The sequence below is a fragment of the Rutidosis leptorrhynchoides genome, chromosome 3, assembly GCF_046630445.1.
Source record: "Rutidosis leptorrhynchoides isolate AG116_Rl617_1_P2 chromosome 3, CSIRO_AGI_Rlap_v1, whole genome shotgun sequence".
Taxonomy (NCBI): Eukaryota; Viridiplantae; Streptophyta; class Magnoliopsida; order Asterales; family Asteraceae; genus Rutidosis; species Rutidosis leptorrhynchoides.
Window position 1 is genome coordinate 537,786,537 of NC_092335.1, and position 22,507 is coordinate 537,809,043.

Below are 22,507 nucleotides of genomic sequence, written 5' to 3' on the forward strand. Positions count from 1 at the left end.
TCAAAACGAAGCTAATGATACTAGTAACACTTTTAAAACATGCACTTTAACAATCTAACAACATTTGATCATCCAAAATCAAGGATTTAGCAAGAAATTTTCATATTGAACTAGCTACACCAAAAACAACGAATCGAGCATACAAATTACATACACGACATCACAATGAACCATAGACACTAATTAACAACTTTATAACTCAAAAATCTCAAGAACACATAAAATTAGTGATTTTAGAAAGTTACCCAAATGAGATGAAGTTGGTATCAAATTGAAGAGGATGAAGAGAGGATTCCAAATATGTATTTTGTTTAGTTGTAAGCTTCCTTGATTGAATTTGGATGATGAATTTATGAATTGGGTTTTGAGAGGATTTGTGAAAGTATTAAAGAAAAATGGAAAAGAAAAAGATAAATGAATGGATGAGGGAGGTTTGACCTCTTTGACCTAGTCAAAGGTTTGGTCCCTTGGCAAGTTTGGTCCCTCTAGTTTCAAAGCGGGTGCGGGAAATAACCAAACGAATATTTTTAAAACGCTCGAGTAAACGGGTGATGTCAAAATTAAATAGCGGGAATATAATGAACGTTACTCACGGAAACTATTAATTTAAATACGAAAGATTATGTTTTTTAAAAAAAAAAGACGGTGTTAAAATTAAATTTAACGGAAAAACGCGGGATGTTACAATATATATCAATTTATATCTGTACATCTAACTATGGACAACTAGTTGTAGGTTACTAACGAGGACAGCTGACTTAATAAACTTAAAACATTAAAACGTATTAGAAATGTTGTAAATATATTTTGAACATACTTTGATATATATGTACATATTTGTTATAGGTTAGTGAATCGAGCAGTGGCCAAGTCTTACTTCCTGACGAAGTAAAAATCTGTCAAAGTGAGTTATAGTCCCACTTTTAAAATCTAATATTTTGGGATGAGAATACATGCAGTTTTATAAATGTTTTACGAAATAGACACAAGTAAATGAAACTACATTATATGAGTGAATGATCGAAGCCGAATATGCCCTTTTTGCTTGGTAACCTAAGAATTAGTAAACCGATCTACTAATTGACGCGAATCCTAAAGATAGATCTATTGGGCCTAACGAACCCCATCCATGGTTGCGGATGCTTTAGTACTTCGATGTTGTTTTATCATGTCCAATGGATTTCCCGGAATGATAGGGGATATTCTTATATGCATCTTGTTAATGTCGGTTACCAGGTGTTCACCATATGAATGATTTTTATCTCTATGTATGGGATGTATATTGAAATATGAAATCTTGTGGTCTATTATTACAATTTGATAAATATATAGGTTAAACCTATAACTCACCAACATTTTTGTTGATGTTTAAAGCATGTTTATTCTCAGGTGATTATTAAGAGCTTCCACTGTCGCATGCTAATATGTGGACAAGATTTGGAGTCAGCATGCTTGTATAATATTGTTTAAAACTGCATTCGAGATTTATTTTGTTGTAACATATTAATATTGTAAACCAATATGTATTGGTAGTGTGTAAGTGAGATATTTTTTAGATTATCATTTCTGGTAATCTAGGTGGTGTCTTTTTAACCTTGTCGATAAAATAAAGGTTATGGTTTGTTTTAAAAACGAATGCAGTCTTTGAAAAACGTCTCATATAGAGGTCAAAACCTCGCAACGAAATCAATTAATATGGAACGTTTATAATCGATATGAACGGGACATTTCATTTCAGAGATTGACATAAACTAAAAATAAGTCACATATAATGTTAAGTTTCATTTTCCAGAAGCATACATGCTCAATCAATAAACACAATCCACAGAGTACAAATCCGTGTGCAATTTACAGATTCGATTCTCATTTAGTTAGTCACATTCGCACGCGATTATCCGAAGATCTAGATACAATTAGCCTATCATATCCACATGAAAGATGAAGTACTTTTTGTCTATTTTCAAATATGCAAAGCTTTAATCACATAAGTTAACACATTTTATCATACAAGGTTATTTTCATGCAAGTGCTGTATAAAACTACTTTTACACTAATTCAAGCATATCTCGGGCTATACATAAGCAAACGACATGATATCCTAGTCTAAATTGAGTGTTTTTAAATTATATTTCCAGTGGTATAAGTCTCACATGCCAATTCGTTGTCTATCAATACCAGATTTCTGATCAAGCAACAAAAACACAACGATAATTCAAATCGACATAACTTAATCATACGGAAACGAAATCAAGCGAATCCAAAGCCTAAACTCAATAGTTTTTCGTAAGGAATCTGATTATAACATAATAATTAAAATTTGAAAAAATTAATTTTTCTGATCAAGCAAATACAAATTCATTTTTAAACCCTAGCGCATCAAACAATCAAAATAACGATAACGATTAACACGTAAGCGTATAGACTTGAGCAATTGACAACATAACTATGAAACTCTTATAAAAATCAGATTTTAAGAATTAGGGTTCATGTAAATATACCTTAGATCGCTAAAAGAATTATACCAACGCGTAGAGGAGATCGAGAATTGCAACGTTTATGAAACAAGATTGATCAAAGAGCAAAAATTGATGGTGGATTGTTGGTGGTGGAGGTCAATGATGGGGAGGCCAGGGAGAGAGATCGACTGCTCAAAATTTGATGTAGGGGATTATGACTAATTTAGGTTAACACATGCTATTTATATCTAGCCCTAATATCAACAATTACACTTAAGTCCCTCAACTAAACCAACATTTAACAAAATAAAGGGGAGAGGGGAGGGGGTCAGCCGAATGGCCCATGGGGGTGACTCCCGGGCTCTCGTTTTACAATTCCTTGTAATCGTGGTCCATTTTAAGTGTCGTTTAGTCGTACCGAAGGCCCGGAACGCTAACCCGATCGTTAAACGCAACCAATCGCTTAATTTATTAAAAACCCAATAAATTAAATATTTTAAAAAGTTAATAATTAATAAAATTAATTATTAAAATAAACCCGAGCGTTTCGTTGCTCAAAAAGCTATTATCAAAATCGTATCATTTTTATCGTATTTCATTATCCGAAATATTTATTTGAATTAATATCAACCCATATTAATTATTGAAACCCTCCGAAGATCAAGTACGCATTTAATACACGTAAACGCATCAAAGTTAAATAATCGCCGTTAAATAACTAATGGAAGGTTAACGGAAGTAACGGAAAAAGCAGGATTGTTACATTACCCACCTGTTATTGAAAATTTCGTCCCGAAATTTTAGTGATCGTCCGCCGAAGTAGTTTCCTCGGGAAACAATTGCGGATACTTCAGCCTCATCTTGTATTCACGCTCCCACGTGAACTCTGGTCCTCTTCTCGCATTCCACCGAACTTTAACGATAGGAATTCTGCTTTGCTTTAACTGTTTGACATCACGGCCCAAGATTTCAACAGGTTCCTCAATGAAATGAAGTTTGTCGTCGATACGTAGTTCCTTTAAAGGAATAATCAAATTATCATCGGCTAGGCACTTCTTTAAATTGGATACATGGAAAACGTCATGAATACCGCTGAGTGCTTGTGGCAGTTCCAATCTGTAAGCTACTGGTCCAACTCTTTCAGTTATCTCAAATGGTCCAACATATCTAGGACTCAGTTTACCTCGTTTTCCAAATCGTACAACACCCTTCCAAGGTGATACTTTAAGCATAACCTTGTCACCAACTTGGAACTCTATATCCTTCCGTCTAACATCGATGTAACTCTTTTGACGACTTCGATCCGTTCTCAATCGTTCCTGAATCTGTAGAACTTTCTCAGTTGTCTCCTGAATAATCTCAGGACCTGTCAACTAACTATCTCCCAACTCGCTCCCACAAACGGGAGATCTACACTTCCTTCCGTATAATGCCTCGAAAGGTGCAGCCTTAATGCTCGCATGGTAGCAGTTATTGTATGAGAACTCAGCTAGTGGTAAATACTTATCCCATCCGTTTCCGAAATCAATGACACATGCTCTCAACATGTCCTCAAATGTCTGAATAGTTCGTTCGCTCTGGCCATCTGTCTGGGGGTGATATGTTGTACTCATATCTAGACGGGTCCCCATTACTTTCTGTAATGATTGCCAAAACCTGGAAGTAAATCTGCTGTCGCGGTCGGATATAATGGATATAGGCACTCCATGCCTAGAGACGACTTCCTTAATGTAGATCTGAGCCAACTTCTCCATTTTATCAGTTTCTCTTATCGATAGAAAGTGTGCAGACTTAGTGAGACGATCCAGATAACCCAAATAGTATCATGACCTCCCGCCGTTCTCGACAGTTTCATGATGAAGTTCATGGTAATACCTTCCCACTTCCACTGGGGAATCTCTTGTTGAGTTAATAATCCTGATGGATTCTGATGTTCAGCCTTGACTCTAGCGCAAGTCAAGCACTTCTCGACATAGGTAGCAATGTCAGCTTTCAAATTTGGCCACCAATAAAACGCCTTCAAATCTTGGTACATCTTATCTGATCCCGGATGAATTAAGTATCTCGACTTGTGTGATTCCTCCAACACTAGTTCTCTCAAGCCACCAAACTTTGGTACCCAAATTCGGTTAGCAAAGTACCATGTTCCGTCCTCTTTGATGTCAAACTTCTTATCCATTCCTCTGAGAAATTCAACATCGACATTTTCTTGTTTCATGGCTTCTTGTTGTGCTTCACGGGTTTGTGATGTGAGATTCATACGGACAACTATGTTAAGCGCTTTAACCCTAAGAGGTTTCTCTCGCCCCTTTCTGCTTAAGGCATCCGCCACAACATTCGCCTTGCCCGGATGGTTTTGAAGTTCGTAGTTATAATCGTTAAGTAGTTCTATCCAACATCGTTGTCTCATGTTGAGCTGTTTCTGATCGAATATGTGCTGTAAACTCTTATGGTCATTGAAGATAGTGAACTTGGTTCCAAACAGGTAGTGTCTCCACATTTTAAGTGCAAAGACAACAGCTCCTAACTCAAGGTCATGCGTAGTGTAGTTCTGCTCGTGAATCTTTAACTGTCGTGATCCATAAGCAATAACTTTATTTCGTTGCATAAGCACACAACCCATTCCTTGACGTGAGGCATCACAATAAATAACAAAATCTTCACTTCTCTCGGGTAGAGACAATACTGGTGCAGTTGTTAACTTCTCCTTCAACAACTGAAATGCAGTTTCTTGCGGTTCTGACCACTCAAACTTCTTGCCCTTATGAGTCAACGCGATTAATGGTCGGGAGATCTTAGAGAATCCTTCAATGAATCTCCTGTAGTAACCAGCCAGACCCAAAAATTTCCGAATCTGCATTGGCGTCTTTGGAGTCTCCCAATTCTTAACCGATTCAATCTTTGCTGGGTCGACCTGCATTCCATTGGCCCCTACAACAGGGCCAAGAAATTGTACCTCTCATAACCAAAAGTCACACTTAGAGAACTTTGCATACAACTGCCCTTTTCTAAGCATGGCCAATATCGAACGTAGATGTTGTTCGTGCTCTTCCTTGTTCTTGGAGTACACCAATATATCATCAATAACACAATGACGAATTTATCTAGGTATCTCTTACACACACGGTTCATGAGGTCCATGAACACTGCTGGTGTGTTCATCAAACCAAACGGCATCACTGTAAACTCATAATGTCGATAACGTGTTCTAAACGCCGTCTTCAGGACATCAGCTTCCTTGACTCTCAATTGGTGATACCCGAATCTCAAATCAATCTCCAAATGACAACTAGATCCCTGTAGTTGATCAAATAAGTCATCACTCCTTAGTAGCGGATACCAATTCTTGATTGCCAACTTGTTCAATTCTCTGTTGTCGATACACAATCTCATCGACCCATCCTTCTTCTTAACAAACAAGACTGGAACTCCAACTTGGGAATTCGTGGTTATGTGACACACCTTCTAGTACATGTCACAATTTAGGTCATTACAACCCTCATGTTCTTTACTATGGGAAGCTCTTGTAGTTCTAAAGGTGCAAATGTGTATATTGTACGCGTAACGGGTGCAGCTGCTGGCACCAAATCAATCCAAAATTCGACTTCACGGTGGGGTGGACGTGTAACCTCAGGAAAATCTCTAATAGTTGGGAAATATTCGGGTCTCTTAAATGTCGGCTCATCTTTACTCACATGTGCCAGAATTGTGAGACATTCTCATCTCATGTATTTCTGGACCTTCGAGTAATTAGTGTAACATGATGGTGTATTGATCTCCTCTTCGTACACTATTATCATCGATGAAAGAAATTCGAATAGTCTTCTGGCCGTAGCTGCCTCGGTTGTATCGTCAGATAACCAGTTTGTTTCAACCACTAAGTTAAAACTTCCCAGTTTAGTAGTTTTATAGAGTACATGTTGTCTAAGGAAGGTACAGGTTTATAAACGTCGTGACCAATTTCTCTAGCGTTAAAGCTTCTCTGAGCACCGGTGTTGATAGCATATATAAACATTATGGTTGATGAGCGAGAACGTGATGATTTTCATGAAAAACGAAAATGAACAAGGTGTAATGGCAACTCAAACAAAATCTAATATTTAATCGAAAAGGGTTGGTACAAACTCCCAGACGGGTGTGTCTCGCAGGAACAGATGAAGTGTAGTTCTCGTCGATGTGTTCAAAGTTGGTTGGTAATGTTTGTGGGTATAATGAAAATGATTGTCGCTTAAGAATAGTATGTTGGAACAAAATGATGAGGGATATGGTAACGGGTAGTATTACTAGTAGCAATGAGTGGTGGCATTAGCGATAAGTAGCGATGGGTTGTGATAAACAGTGATGATAGTAGTGACGTATAAGTTGTTAGATAGCATGCTCACATCATAAGTATATGCACATGTACTCTAATGCACCCAATAAGGCATAATGGTCTTCAGTCTGTAGGCTCGTGTTGGAAAACAAAATCAGGGACGGCGGATGGCTGAATGATAGGTAAGTTGGTAATCGAGTGGAAAATATCTACTACGTATTGTGCGGGCGGTTATCAGGAATTCCTCCTCTAAAGACGTATCAAAAATGAGTTGTGATGCACATTAGTAAGTAGTAAAATGCGGAGGTGTTGGTAGTGTCGAGTATTACTTAGTAGTGGTAAGCAGTAATGAGTAGTATTGAGTAGTAGCAAGTAGCAAGGGGTAGTAGTAAGTAGTATTTAGTAATGACAAGCAGTGAGAAGCAGTGATCAGTCGTGACTAGCAGTGAGAGGCGGCATTGAGTAGTAGTTATCAGTGATAAACAGTACTGAGTAGTGGTATGAGATGACGAGTGTGTTCAAGTAGTGTCTTAGTAGTGATTGATGGTGACAGACAGTGTCGAGTAGTGATGAGTTGGGTTAAGATCACATGGTAAGTTTCTTCTCACATTCGGGGTTATACGGTTTGTGTTCTAAACGTTGTCTATCCAGGTGACCTATTTGACTCGGCCCCAATTCCTTATTTTGCTATGTCGAAACTTCTATATGAGTTACAGTAATGTAATCCCGGTCATTACATTATGCTATCTCACATTTCCATTTGACATCACTCCATAAGTTCAAGATGGCGTAGTCAACTTAATTTAGTTAAATATGGCTTCGAGTGTACGTATGTGTTTCATGATATAGTATATTTAGTCCAAGTCCATGTTGCATGGTATAAGGTGTATATGTATGTGGTGTAATGTGTAGCCCTACATGTAGCATTGTGAAGCAAATAGTGCAGGTATGGTGTATAAAAGTCGTCCAAGACACACGGCTATAGACTAGACTTCACTAATGCGCCCTACGGTTAGACACACTAATGTATCCTAGTTCCCTATTGCCACAGCTCGGATACCAAATGTAACACCTTGTCAAAAATCCCTTTAATGGAATGTTAACTCTGGTCCCAGTGCTTGGCTTACTTCTACGTAACAGCAATATTCTACAGCGGAAGTAATTAATACCTGAGAATAAATCACGCAAAACGAATCAACAATAATGTTGAGTGAATCTACAGGTTTTAGTTAAACAATACAGTATGTTTAAGAAATAATATATTTCCGAAAAACGTTTAATAGTGGAAGACCACCAAAGTTTTATATCAAAAGTTTGCATACAGCAATGACAAGTGTTAACTATTCATAATCAGTGATATCAAGTTCCAAATGTGTGACTCCAAAATAGTTTCGTTTCATATACCTGTAGACATTACCATGTCTAGTTTTAAATGTTTGTAAACCACAGTTTCAAGTAACGTATCATAGTATCTGAAAAACTGTTATCAGAAAAATAGTTTAGTTCCCTTGACCACGAGATGTTTGCATAATCTGAGCACCTGAATACTAGCAACGACCCGAGTATAGAAGCCACTATACCCGCCTTACCTCGTAAAATGTTATACACTTGTTCAAATGTATTTAACGTTCAAAGTAAATGCACCACAGTTTTTATAGCGGGTGAGGTTGTCAACCTAACGGATCCGTCCATCTAAATTGTGCTTACACCGATGGTATTAAAAGTATTCAAGCTAGAGGCTTTTTGAACAAAACTCAATATGCATATATAGTACTCATGTCAATACAAAAGCATTTGAAAATGTAAGTATAACAGCGTGTATTCTCATCCCTGAAAACATGTAAAAAGCGGGACTGTAGACTCACCTTTGAATAAGCTCGGATTGAAAAGTGAACAATTAACTTGTACGGTTTATAGCCGAGTAATGCAACCTAAGTATACGTATTTAGGTTGGTCAATATATGTATCTTAAATAAGTGTGGTTTCATAGTGTATGTTGTCTTATTGCTCGACTCGACGCGTTTCAAAATAAAAGTCAACTATATCATGCAAGTCAAACAAAGTCAACCGAAGTCAAACCGAAAGTCAAACTTGGTCAATGTGGTCAACTAAAGTCAACATCAGTAGGTTCATGTCAAATATTGGTCAACATGTCAAACCTAAGTCAAACAATACGTTTTAGGTCATGAATGATCATTTTCACAACTTCAGTTTATCGTTACGCACAAAGTTCATGAACACGTAGCATACTTAGCACATTATCTCATAGTACAAAATTCAAGTAAACATGAGAAACTCCAGATCATAAATATACTTAAAATCAATTCCAAAAAGTCCATCCAGGGACTCATATGACAATTAAAAGTCAGGAATCATAAGGGATACATTTGGGGTTTGCCAAGTCAGTTTCTGACCGCGCACTGATTTCATTTTGGCTATAACCGGAGTTAGGAACATGAAATTGATACAAGACCAGTGGCCCTAGTTCAAAGACAATTCAAAGTAACACATATCAAAAATATAGCAACTTTTGTTTAGCCAATTTGTACGTTTATTCTTTCAAGTTGAACATTCAGTTTTCAGTTCAAATCAGAATTCACATAAAGTATGGCTCTATTGTGCCCAATGCAAAAGGTTTCAGAGATTGACATAAACTAACAATAAGTCAAATATAATGTTAAGTTTCATTTTCCAGAATCATACATTCTCAATCAATAAACACAATCCACAGAGTACAAATCCGTGTGCAATTTACAGATTCGATTCTCATTTAGTTAGTCACATTCGCACGCGATTATCCGAAGATCTAGATACAATTAGCCTATCATATCCACATGAAAGATGAAGTAATTTTTGTCTAATTTTCAAATATGCAAAGCTTTAATCATAGAAGTTAACAAATTTAATCATACAAGGTTATTTTCATGCAAGTGCTGTATAAAACTACTTTTACACTAATTCAAGCATATCTTGGGCTATACATAAACAAACTGTAGTGACCCAAACTTTTCCATGTTTATATATATTAATTGAGATTGATATTTACATGATTAAATGTTTCCAACATGTTAAGCAATCAAACTTGTTAAGACTTGATTAATTGAAATATGTTTCATATAGACAATTGACCACCCAAGTTGACCGGCGATTCACGAACGTTAAAACTTGTAAAAACGACATGGCGATATATATATGGATATACATATGGTTAACATGAGATTATGATAAGTAATTATCTCCATAAGTATATTAACAATGAGTTAAATACATATAAACAAGACTACTAACTTAAGGATTTCGAAACGAGACATATATGTAACGATTATCGTTGTAACGACATTTAAATGTATATATATCATATTAATATATATTAATATATCATAATATCATGATAATATAATAATTTAACATCTCATTAGATATAATAAACAATGGGTTAACAACATTAATTGAGATCGTTAACTTAAAGGTTTCAAAACAACACTTACATGTAACGACTAACGATGACTTAACGACTCAGTTAAAATGTATATACATGTAGTGTATTTAGATGTATTAAAATACTTTTGGAAGACTTCAAGACATATATCAAAACACTCATACTTAACGAAAATGGTTACAGTTACTTTCCCATTCTTTTCTTTGATCAAGAATTCTAGTCGTATTCTTACCCGTATTATACACAGCTTCAAAACGTACTTACTATGGGTATATACCAATAGGAACTAGCATAGGATTCCACTCTTGATTATGTCATGTATGACTAATCAATTTTAACTTCTACCATGAGCTAGTCAACTAACTAGAACTCCTTTTAACCCCACTCACCACTCACCAATTACCACTCATCATTCACTCCATTTCACTTCCAATTCTCTTTCTAATTCTCTCTCAACACACACACAAACTATTATGAACGTATTTTTCCAGTATTTAATCATCATCTTCATCAAAAATCACTTCAAGAATCAAGCTATAATCATCATAGGAAGAACACTTCAAGAACACTTCAAAAATCCCTTCAAGTTTACTAATTTACTTCCAAGCTTTCTAATCCATTCCAAGTAATCATCTAAGATCAAGAAACCTTTGTTATATACAGTAGGTTATCTTTCTTATTCAAGGTAATATTCATATTCAAACTTTGATTCAATTTCTATAACTATAAACTATCTTAATTCGAGTAAAAATCTTACTTGAACTTGTTTTTGTGTCATGATCCTACTTCAAGAACTTTCAAGCCATCCAAGATCCTTTGAAGCTAGATCATTTCTTGTCACTTCCAGTAGGTTTACCTACTAAACTTGAGGTATTAATGATGTTCATAACATCATTCGATTCATATATATAAAACTATCTTATTCGAAGGTTTAAACTCGTAATCACTAGAACATAGTTTAGTTAATTCTAAACTTGTTCGCAAACAAAAGTTAATCCTTCTAACTTTACTTTTAAAATTAACTAAATACATGTTCTATATCTATATGATATGCTAACTTAATGATTTAAAACCTGGAAACACGAAAAACACCGTAAAACCGGATTTACGCCGTCGTAGTAACACCGCGGGCTGTTTTGGGTTAGTTAATTAAAAACTATGATAAACTTTGATTTAAAAGTTGTTATTCTGAGAAAATGATTTTTATTATGAACATGAAACTGTATCCAAAAGTTATGATTAAACTCAAAGTGGAAGTATGTTTTATAAAATGGTCATCTAGACGTCGTTCTTTGAACTGAAATGACTACCTTTACAAAAACGACTTGTAACTTATTTTTCCGACTATAAACCTATACTTTTTATGTTTAGATTCATAAAATAGAGTTCAATATGAAACCATAGCAATTTGATTCACTCAAAACGGATTTAAAATGAAGAAGTTATGGGTAAAACAAGATTGGATAATTTTTCTCATTTTAGCTACGTGAAAATTGGTAACAAATCTATTCCAACCATAACTTAATCAACTTGTATTATATATTATGTAATCTTGAGATACCATAGACACGTATACAATGTTTTGACCTATCATGTCGACACATCTATATATATTTCGGAACAACCATAAACACTCTATATGTGAATGTTGGAGTTAGCTATACAGGGTTGAGGTTGATTCCAAAATATATATAGTTTGAGTTGTGATCAATACTGAGATACGTATACACTGGGTCGTGGATTGATTCAAGATAATATTTATCGATTTATTTCTGTACATCTAACTGTGGACAACTAGTTGTAGGTTACTAACGAGGACAGCTGACTTAATAAACTTAAAACATCAAAATATATTAAAAGTGTTGTAAATATATTTTGAACATACTTTAATATATATGTATATATTGTTATAGGTTCGTGAATCAACAGTGGTCAAGTCTTACTTCTCGACGAAGTAAAAATCTGTGAAAGTGAGTTATAGTCCCACTTTTAAAATCTAATATTTTTGGGATGAGAATACATGCAGGTTTTATAAATGATTTACAAAATAGACACAAGTACGTGAAACTACATTCTATGGTTGAATTATCGAAATCGAATATGCCCCTTTTTATTAAGTCTGGTAATCTAAGAATTAGGGAACAGACACCCTAATTGACGCGAATCCTAAAGATAGATCTATTGGGCCTAACAAACCCCATCCAAAGTACCGGATGCTTTAGTACTTCGAAATTTATATCATATCCGAAGGGTATCCCGGAATGATGGGGATATTCTTATATGCATCTTGTTAATGTCGGTTACCAGGTGTTCACCATATGAATGATTTTTATCTCTATGTATGGGATGTGTATTGAAATATGAAATCTTGTGGTCTATTGTTACGATTTGATATATATAGGTTAAACCTATAACTCACCAACATTTTTGTTGACGTTTAAAGCATGTTTATTCTCAGGTGAATACTAAGAGCTTCCGCTGTTGCATACTAAAATAAGGACAAGATTTGGAGTCCATGTTTGTATGATATTGTGTAAAAACTGCATTCAAGAAACTGATTTCGATGTAACATATTTGTATTGTAAACCATTATGTAATGGTCGTATGTAAACAGGATATTTTAGATTATCATTATTTGATAATCTACGTAAAGCTTTTTAAACCTTTAGTTATGAAATAAAGGTTATGGTTTGTTTTAAAAATGAATGCAGTCTTTGAAAAACGTCTCATATAGAGGTCAAAACCTCGCAACGAAATCAATTAATATGGAACATTTTTAATCAATAAGAACGGGACATTTCAGTTGGTATCAGAGCGTTGGTCTTAGAGAACCAGAATTTTGCATTAGTGTGTCTTATTGAGTTTGTTAGGATGCATTAGTAAGTATGGACTTCGACCGTGTTTACTTGAAAAATGATTGCTTAACAAATTTTGTTGGAAACTATATATTTTTAACATGTGAATATTATGTGATATATTAATCTCTTAACGCGTTTGATATTATGTGATAGATGTCTACCTCTAGAACAAGTCCCATTGACTCACCTAATAATAATGAAGAGTCAAATGTAAATTGGAATGATTCATGAACTGATTCACAAGTTCCCAAAGAGGAACCGGAAGAAGAGTCAGAACCAGAAGAAGAATCGGAACCGGAAGAAGAATCGGGACCGGATAAAGAAATAGAACCGGTGGGGGAAATAATAAAACGGTTAAGTAAAAGAAAATCCTCAACCAACCGACCAAGGTTAATTATGGTCAATGGTGTTTCCTCTAAGGAAGCAAAATATTGGGAGGATTACCAATTCTCTGATGAATTGGATTCTGACGAGAATTCCGATGATGTTATAGAAATTACCCCAACTGAATTTAAAAAGGCAAAAGAAAATAATAAGGGAAAGGGTATAAAAATAGAGAAATCTAATTCCAACCCCGATGAACTTTATATGTATCGTCAACCCCCGAAGTCCTTAAGTTGTAACAATGACCCGGGAACCTCTAAACCACAAGGTTTTTCTAAACCAATGTGGATAACGACAGCTCGTATTAGGGGAACATCATATATCCCTAGAAACTTGGCAAAACGAACCAAAACTGAAGAAGAAGAAACAAGCGAGTCGGAATAAGATAGTTGTATTCGTGTGGTGTAATATATGTAATATATTGTGCTTATGCTTTATGATATATGTAAAAATTGCTTGTATTAATAAGTATTTTTTTTTATGAATCTAACTCTTGTCTATTTTACAGTATAAAAACACAAAATGGATAGACAACCCAATATTTTAAGAGACCTACCCGGAGACATGATTGATGAAATCTTGTCTAGAGTCGGTCAGAATTCTTCGGCACAACTATTTAAGGCGAGATCAGTTTGTAAGAAATTCGAAGAACGTTCCAAGAATGCCTTAGTTTATAAAAGGCTTTCGTTCGAAAGATGGGGGATATCACATTGGGAAATCCATAAGTTACGATGTGTTTACTTTGACGCATATATTGCGGGGAACCCAAATGCTATTTTACGCAATGGGTTAAGAAATTATTTTGACTCAATATATCCGAATATTGGACTTCGTGATTTAGAAAAAGCGGCTAACATGCAACATAAAGAAGCATGTTATGCTTACGGATTAGTAATGTTCGCTTCTCACCAAAGTGAGAACAAGAACATCGGCCTACAACTATTAAACAAAACGTTCCCACAAGTGACGGAATCGGTAATTGGGGTAAGAAATGAAGTATTTAGATTGTTACGGGACTGTTGGACATTACATAACCCTCGTCCCTTTGACGACGTTACAACACGCTGTCTTATCAACGGCCATAACAGTTATGTTCCACAAGACCAAGGATGGGAAGTAGTCCTAGTAAAACCAGAATGCATGACTTGTTTCTGGACGTATGAATTACGTGTCTTTATTGCCTTTGCTGAACGACTTGTGTACTAGCTAGAATTATCTTCACAACTATCTTGTATCAAAGTTATTGTGTGCTATATTTCATGCTTTATGTAAAATAAGCGGTATTGTAAGTTTGTAAAATATTGTATAAAAGTTTGAACGCGAAATATTATTATAATCAGTTTTTCATATAGAATTGTAGTAGTTGAATTGTATATTAGCTACTAAGTATGAACTTAACGGGTAGGTACTACCCGAATTTAAACTTATAAAACGCTAATATGAAGAAAAAGCTTTTATAAATGAGTTCATATTATGCTACGAAATACTATTAACTACTCTTAATATTCTGTATGATTAACTTGTTCCATTTGACTATTTTGAAGGAAATGGCACCGACTACTCGACACACCGTGAATATGAATGAAGAGGAATTCCGTACTTTTCTAGCTTCAGACATAGCCGCAGTACAGGCTGCGCTACATACCAACAATAACCTTGGATCTAGCAGTACAGGAAATCGTGTAGGATGCACCTACAAAGAATTCACTGCCTGCAAACCTTTGGAATTTGATGGAACCGAAGGACCAATCGGATTGAAACGGTGGACCGAGAAGGTCGAATCGGTGTTTGCCATAAGTAAGTGTACTGAAGAGGATAATGTAGCGACCCGACCAAATCGTCATTGATGGCGCCGTCTACTTAGGTCCCGTTACGTGGTCATAAGTCTTTAAAACAACGTTTGACCAAAAGATATGTCGCATTCATTTCAAATGTAAAGGTTGTTCAAGTTTACAAGAATAGTTCCACCACAAGTTACGATACATAGTTTTAAGTACAAATGAAACTTATGCGACACAATTTAAAAGTATCCAAAAGACGCTCCATGTATGCATATATACTCGACATCCAATGCAAGTATCAAAATAATGAGCGGAAGCATGTATCATGTATCGTTCAAGGACCTGAGAAAAACATAAAAATCTGTCAACGAAAACGTTGGTGAAATCATAGGTTTAAGTAAGTAAGTACAAGTGAACAACAAGATTTGTATCAATGAAATAATAGTAATACATTCCAAAAGTTTGTTTCACGAGCACCCAATTATCAATGCTTAACATTTCCTTCCATTGAACCCCATCACTTAGTGCTAGAACATACACTGTTTCTCGAAAATATATTTCATTCGTAAACGGTAGCGAACCGTTTGAATGAGGGCTTGTCAAACCCATATGGATCCATACAACATAAGTTCTCGCTTACACCCGGCAAGTGTAACTAATGATAATCGAATTGAGGATTTTGTTCTAAACTCGTATGTAGAATGTTTGTTTTCCTGTACTTGTGTTCACTTAGTAAAGAAATGTTTATGTTTTCTCATCCCAAATGTAAGTTCAAAAAGAGTAAAAGTGGGACTATGATCTCACCTTGAGTGCACGAGTAGTAAAGTACTTCGACAAGTAAACGTGTGCAAAGAACAATGCTAGTCTTGACCTAAACAATAGGTTGTATCAATAACGGTAAACACGATAGGTCAAGGATGTTCAATTAGTCCTATGGCTCGTTAAGACTCGATCATAATAGCATGTGAATCAAATTGTCATGTTTCATGCAAGGTACAAGTATAAAAACATGTTAGAACGATTGCACAAATATTTGGTTAAGTTTGATTAAAAGTCAAACTTTGGTCGGTCAAAGTCAACGAAAGTCAACACGTTCGGGTCGGGTTCCGAACTATTTTTCTGAGGTTTTTAATCATATATGAACATGTTAGAACAAGTTTCATGTGAATCGGAGGTCCGTAGTATGCCAAACATTTTCCATAAAATGGACACCGGAGACAGAAGCTGGGCACGGCTTATGCCGCGCCGCGGCACCCTTCTGTCGCGCCGCGACAATAGGCGGGTGCTGGTGCCTGGTCTGTTTCACTTGTCCAACTTGATCCAAACTTCAAATAAGCATAAAACGCAAACCACAAACACTTAGGACTCGCACCTTATATCGTTGGAAAGCTCTTTTGACATAGAATGCAACTAAACACAATTTAACAATCAAAAACCTCATTTGTAACAACCAAGTTTTCCAACCAAGTGATCATTCAATGCCCACATTAATGCTTCAAACTCACCAATGCACATTTAATGATTTGGGCATTCAATGCATACATGTGACATGCCATTTTGTAGGTAATGGAGCATACAATACAACTAACAACTTACTAACAACAATTCATGGCAATCAACGCATCAAATAATCACTTCAAGTTCTTCAAACCCTAACTCAATTCCACCAAAAATCAATAATCAAGCTCATGAAGTTTTCTAAGGCAACCTACACATCAAATTGAAGCTAGTGATGCTAGTAACACAATTAAAACATCAACTTTCAACATCTAACAACATATGATCATCCAAAATTCAAGAACAACACACCAAAATTCAAGTTCATGCTAGTTACACTACAACGAGATCGAACATATAAATCATATATTCATGTTAGACTTGAGCCATAGACACTAATTAACACTTTTATAAGTTAAAAACATCAAGAACACAAAATCTAGTGATTTTAGAAAGTTACCCAAATGAGATGAAGTTGGTACCAAAATGAAGAGGATGAAGAGAGGATCACGAATATGTAATTTATTTGGTTGCTAGCTCCCTAATCCGGATTTAGATGATGAATGAATGAGAAAGGAAATTGGGTGTGTTCTTGCTAGAGAGAAAGAGAGAGAGAGAGGGAGATGGTAATGAATGGGTGAAAGGGGGTTGACCCTTTGACCTAGTCAAGGGTTTGATCCCTTGTCAAGTTTAGTCCCTCAACTTTCGCTCGGGTGCGTGAATTACCTAAACGAGATAATTTAAAACGCTTATCAACGGGAGATGTTATAAACATATAACGGACTTTATATTAGTATAACGGAAAAGTAAATGGAAAAAGGCGGGATGTTACATTACCTACTCCTTAAAAGAAATTTCGTCCCGAAATTTAAGTAGGCGTAGTAGTCGTTGTTTCTTCCTCGAGATCTTGCGTTTCCGAATTCACGAATAGATGAGGATACTTCCTTTGCATTTGATCTTGTCTTTCCCAAGTAAACTCGGGTCCTCTTTTGGCATTCCAACGAACCTTGACAATCGGGATTCGGCTTTGTTTCAATGTCTTGACGGAGGTGTCCACAATTTCAACCGGTTCCTCCACAAAATGAAGTTTGTCATCAATAGTAAGTTCCTCGAGAGGGATGACGATATCGGGTTCGGCAAGACACTTTTTCAAGTTAGATACATGGAAGGTAGGATGAACGGAGTTCAATTGAGGCGGAAGATCTAAACGATAAGCAACGGTTCCAATACGCTCCAAGATTTCGAAAGGACCAATATACCGCGGATTTAGCTTCCCGCGTTTCCCAAAACGGATTACACCCTTCCAAGGTGCGACTTTTAACATTACTCGGTCACCGACTTGAAATTCAAGATCGTTGCGTCGTTTGTCGGTATAGCTCTTTTGACGACTTCGGGCCGTCCTAAGCCTATCTCGGATTTGAACGATTTTCTCGGTGGTTTCGTGAATGAGTTCGGGTCCGGTGATTTGCACGTCGCCTACCTCGGCCCAACAAAGAGGTGAACGACATTTGCGGCCATATAGCGCTTCAAAAGGTGCGGCTTTAATACTCGCGTGATAACTATTGTTGTAAGAGAACTCGGCGAGAGGTAAGTGCTTGTCCCAAGCTTTTCCTAAATCAACCACGCAAGCTCGTAACATGTCCTCTAAGGTTTGAATTGTACGTTCGCTTTGTCCATCGGTTTGAGGATGATATGCGGTGCTCATGTCTAAACGCGTTCCCAACGCTTCTTGCAATGTACGCCAAAATCTAGAAACGAAACGGCCATCTCGGTCAGAGATAATCGATAAAGGTACACCGTGTCGGGCTATGATCTCCTTAATGTAAAGTTGTGCAAGTTTCTCCATTTTGTCCGTTTCTTTCATGGCCAGGAAGTGTGCGGATTTGGTGAGACGGTCAACAATAACCCAAATGGTATCATAACCGCCCGTCGTTTTTGGTAGTTTGGTGATAAAATCCATCGTTATCCTTTCCCACTTCCATTGCGGGATCTCGGGTTGTCGAAGTAGTCCGGACGGTCTTTGGTGTTCGGATTTGACTTTGGAACATGTCAAACACTTGGAAATATAAGTAGCTACGTCCCTTTTGATGTTCGGCCACCAATATAGCTGTTTAAGGTCGTGGTACATCTTATTGGCACCGGGGTGAATCGAGTATCGTGACTTATGGGCTTCATCTAAAATAAGGCTTCGTAGGTCCCCATAACTAGGCACCCAAATCCTTCCGGCGAAATATCGGAGTCCGGTTTCTTTAACTTCGAATCGAGAGGTGAGGACGTTTAAGTGTTCGAGAGAGATGTTTTCATCCTTGAGAGCCTCATCTTGGGCTACCCGAATTTGGCTATTAAGGTTTGTGTGGATGGTGATGTTTAAGGCTCGGACACGAAGAGGCACCGCTCTTTCTTTTCGACTTAAGGCATCGGCTACTACGTTTGCCTTCCCGGGATGGTAACGAAGCTCGCAATCGTAATCGTTCAAAGTTTCAATCCACCGTCGTTGTCTCATGTTTAGTTGCTTTTGATCGAAAATGTGTTGGAGACTTTTGTGGTCGGTAAAGATAGTACTCTTGGTTCCATAAAGATAGTGTCTCCACATTTTAAGTGCAAAGACAACGGCTCCGAGTTCGAGATCATGTGTCGTATAGTTTCGTTCATGAATTTTGAGTTGTCGAGAAGCATAAGCAATGACTTTCGTTCGTTGCATCAATACACACCCAAAACCATGTTTTGAGGCATCGCAATATACAACAAAGTCATCATTGCCTTCGGGAAGTGACAAGATAGGAGCGGTGGTTAGCTTAGTTTTCAAGATTTGGAATGCGGATTCATGTTCGGTCGCCCAAATGAATTTCTTTCCCTTGTGAGTCAATGCGGTTAGAGGACGTGCAACCAAAGAGAAATTTTCGATGAATCTACGATAGTACCCGGCGAGACCCAAAAATTGACGAATGTGAGTAGGAGTAGTAGGAGTCTCCCATTTGCTAATGGCTTCGATTTTCGTTGGATCGACTTTAATACCTTGGTCACTTACAACATGACCAAGAAATTGAACTTCCTTTAACCAAAATTCACACTTGGAGAATTTGGCATAGAGTTGTTCTTGTCTTAAAAGTTCAAGCACAAGTCGGAGGTGTCCCTCGTGTTCTTCTTCGCTTTTTGAATAGACTAAAATATCATCGATGAACACGATAACGAATTTGTCAAGATACGGTTTGCACACGCGGTTCATAAGATCCATGAACACCGCCGGTGCATTAGTGAGACCAAATGGCATTACAAGAAATTCATAACTACCATAACGAGTTCGGAAAGCGGTTTTGGAGACATCTTCCCCCTTAACCCTTAATTGATGATAACCCGAGCGGAGATCGATTTTCGAATATACACAAGACCCTTGTAGTTGATCAAAGAGGTCATCGATGCGAGGAAGAGGATATCGGTTCTTAACCGTCAATTTATTTAGTTCACGATAATCAATGCACATTCGTAGGGATCCGTCTTTCTTTTTAACAAACAAAATCGGAGCGCCCCAAGGTGAATGGCTAGGTTGGATAAAACCACGATCAAGTAGTTCTTGGATTTGACTTTGCAATTCTTGCATTTCAGATGGAGCGAGTCTATATGGTGCACGCGCTACGGGTGCGGCTCCCGGAATAAGATCGATTTGGAATTCAACCGGTCGATGAGGCGGAAGACCCGGCAATTCGTCAGGAAATACATCGGAATAGTCACTAACAATTGGCACATCATCGATGTGCTTCTCATCGGACTCGACTTTCTTAACGTGAGCAAGGATCGCAAAACAACCCTTACGGAGTAGTTTTCTAACTTTAACACACGAAACGAGGTTGAGTCCGGTGCAACTCTTATCGCCATAAACAATCAAAGGTTCACCATTCTCGATAGGAATTCGGATTGCGTTAAGATCACAAAGAATGTGAGATTTCGTTTTGACTAACCAATTCATACCGATTATTACATCAAAGCTTCCTAGTTCCATGGGTATCAAATCAATTTCAAATTCCTTACCCAAAATGTTTATCGTACACCCCCGGTAATATGTGTCGGCACTTAATAGTTTCCCGTTAGCCACTTCAATGGTATAAGTGGTATCTAATGGAAGAGGTGGAGTGCTAAAAGAATGAGTCAAAGTCTTGGATACAAAGCATTTATCGGCACCCGAATCGAATAAGCAAGAGACATAAGAATTGTTGAGAAGAAACGTACCCGTGACTAGTTCAGTGTCATCCCGGGCTTCCTCGGTGTTGATGTTGAAAGCTCGGCCGCGCGTATTGGGGTTATCTTTCTTCTTTGGGCATGCATTTCTATAATGACCCGTTTGGCCACATTCGTAACAAGTGCCCGTCTTTGGTGCATTGGGCCACTTTCGAGCAACGGGAGTGGCACTTTTACAATCGTTGGCCTTATGACCAACTCCTTGGCACCGGTGGCAAATTAACTTGCCACATTCACCAAAGTGATGTTTGTTGCATTTGTTGCAAAGAGGTAGATTCCCGGCATAACCCTTCTTGCCGTCGGAAGTGAAAGATTTCTTGGCAAAGTTGTTGTTGTATGATTGGGGAGCTTCCCATTTTCTTTTGTTGCCGCCCGATTTATCCTCGACCTTAGGTGCCGGAACTACGATTTCGTCAACCGTTTCAATTAGTTGGCGAGCCATGTTCATAGCGGCTTGATGAGTAGTGGGTTTGGATGACATCACCCCTTGTTTGATGCTTTTTGGAAGACCGAGCATGTAGAGCTCAATCCTTTGAGATTCGGGGTTAACAAGATTAGGACACATCAAGGATAGTTCGGTGAAGCGTTGATTATAAGCTTTAAGATCGTTTCCGACCGCTTTCAAAGCTCTTAGTTCTTCCTCAAGCTTTCGGGTTTCTTCGCGCGGAAAATATTCAACAATCATCTTTTCCTTTAGATCGGCCCAAGAGAGGGCATGAGCTTCATCGGTACCCACCGATTGAACATAGGTGTTCCACCATGTTAGAGCAATTCTGGAGAAAGTGTGAGTGGAGTATTTGACCTTGTCTTGGTCCCGACAACCGCTTATGCTAAAGACGGCTTCCGTTTGCTTAAACCATCGGGTGAGCACGACCGGTCCCCCGGTTCCATCAAAAGTGTGAGGTTTGCACCCCATGAAAGCTTTATAGGAGCATCCCTCGTTTGAGTTTCCGGCTCCATTGTTGTTGTCGTTGTTGTTGTTGTTGTGGTTGTTATTATTATTGTTGTTGGATGAGTGACCGGCCATGGCCGCATCTACGGCGGTAGCTATCATCCGTTCGAGAGCTTGTTCGGGAGTTTCATTGCGGCGTACACGACGAGGAGCCATTGTTCCTTCAAGACACAAGAATATCATTGATTAGTATTCTCAATAATACTAACCGTGATATAGAATAAAGATAAAGAGAAGTTTTTCCTCGACTCGCCTTAAATTCTTTATGCCATAATGTCGGAATGTTCATATGAGTCACCGTAATATAATCCCGGAAATTATATTACCCTGATTCATATGTGCATTCGACATTATTCTATAAAGTCAAGGTGGCGTGTCAATCAAATTAAACAACGTGAGATTAAGATGAACTAAGAGTAGATATGAGTAGAAGCGTTCGAGTATAAATGCACAAGTAGTCAAGTAATTCCTACTTCAAGTCTATATGCCGGTTGTAGTCTAGACTCACCAATGTACCCTATGACTCGGGGTTGACACTAATGAACTCTAAATCCCTACAACCAATGCTCTGATACCATCTGTAGCGACCCGACCA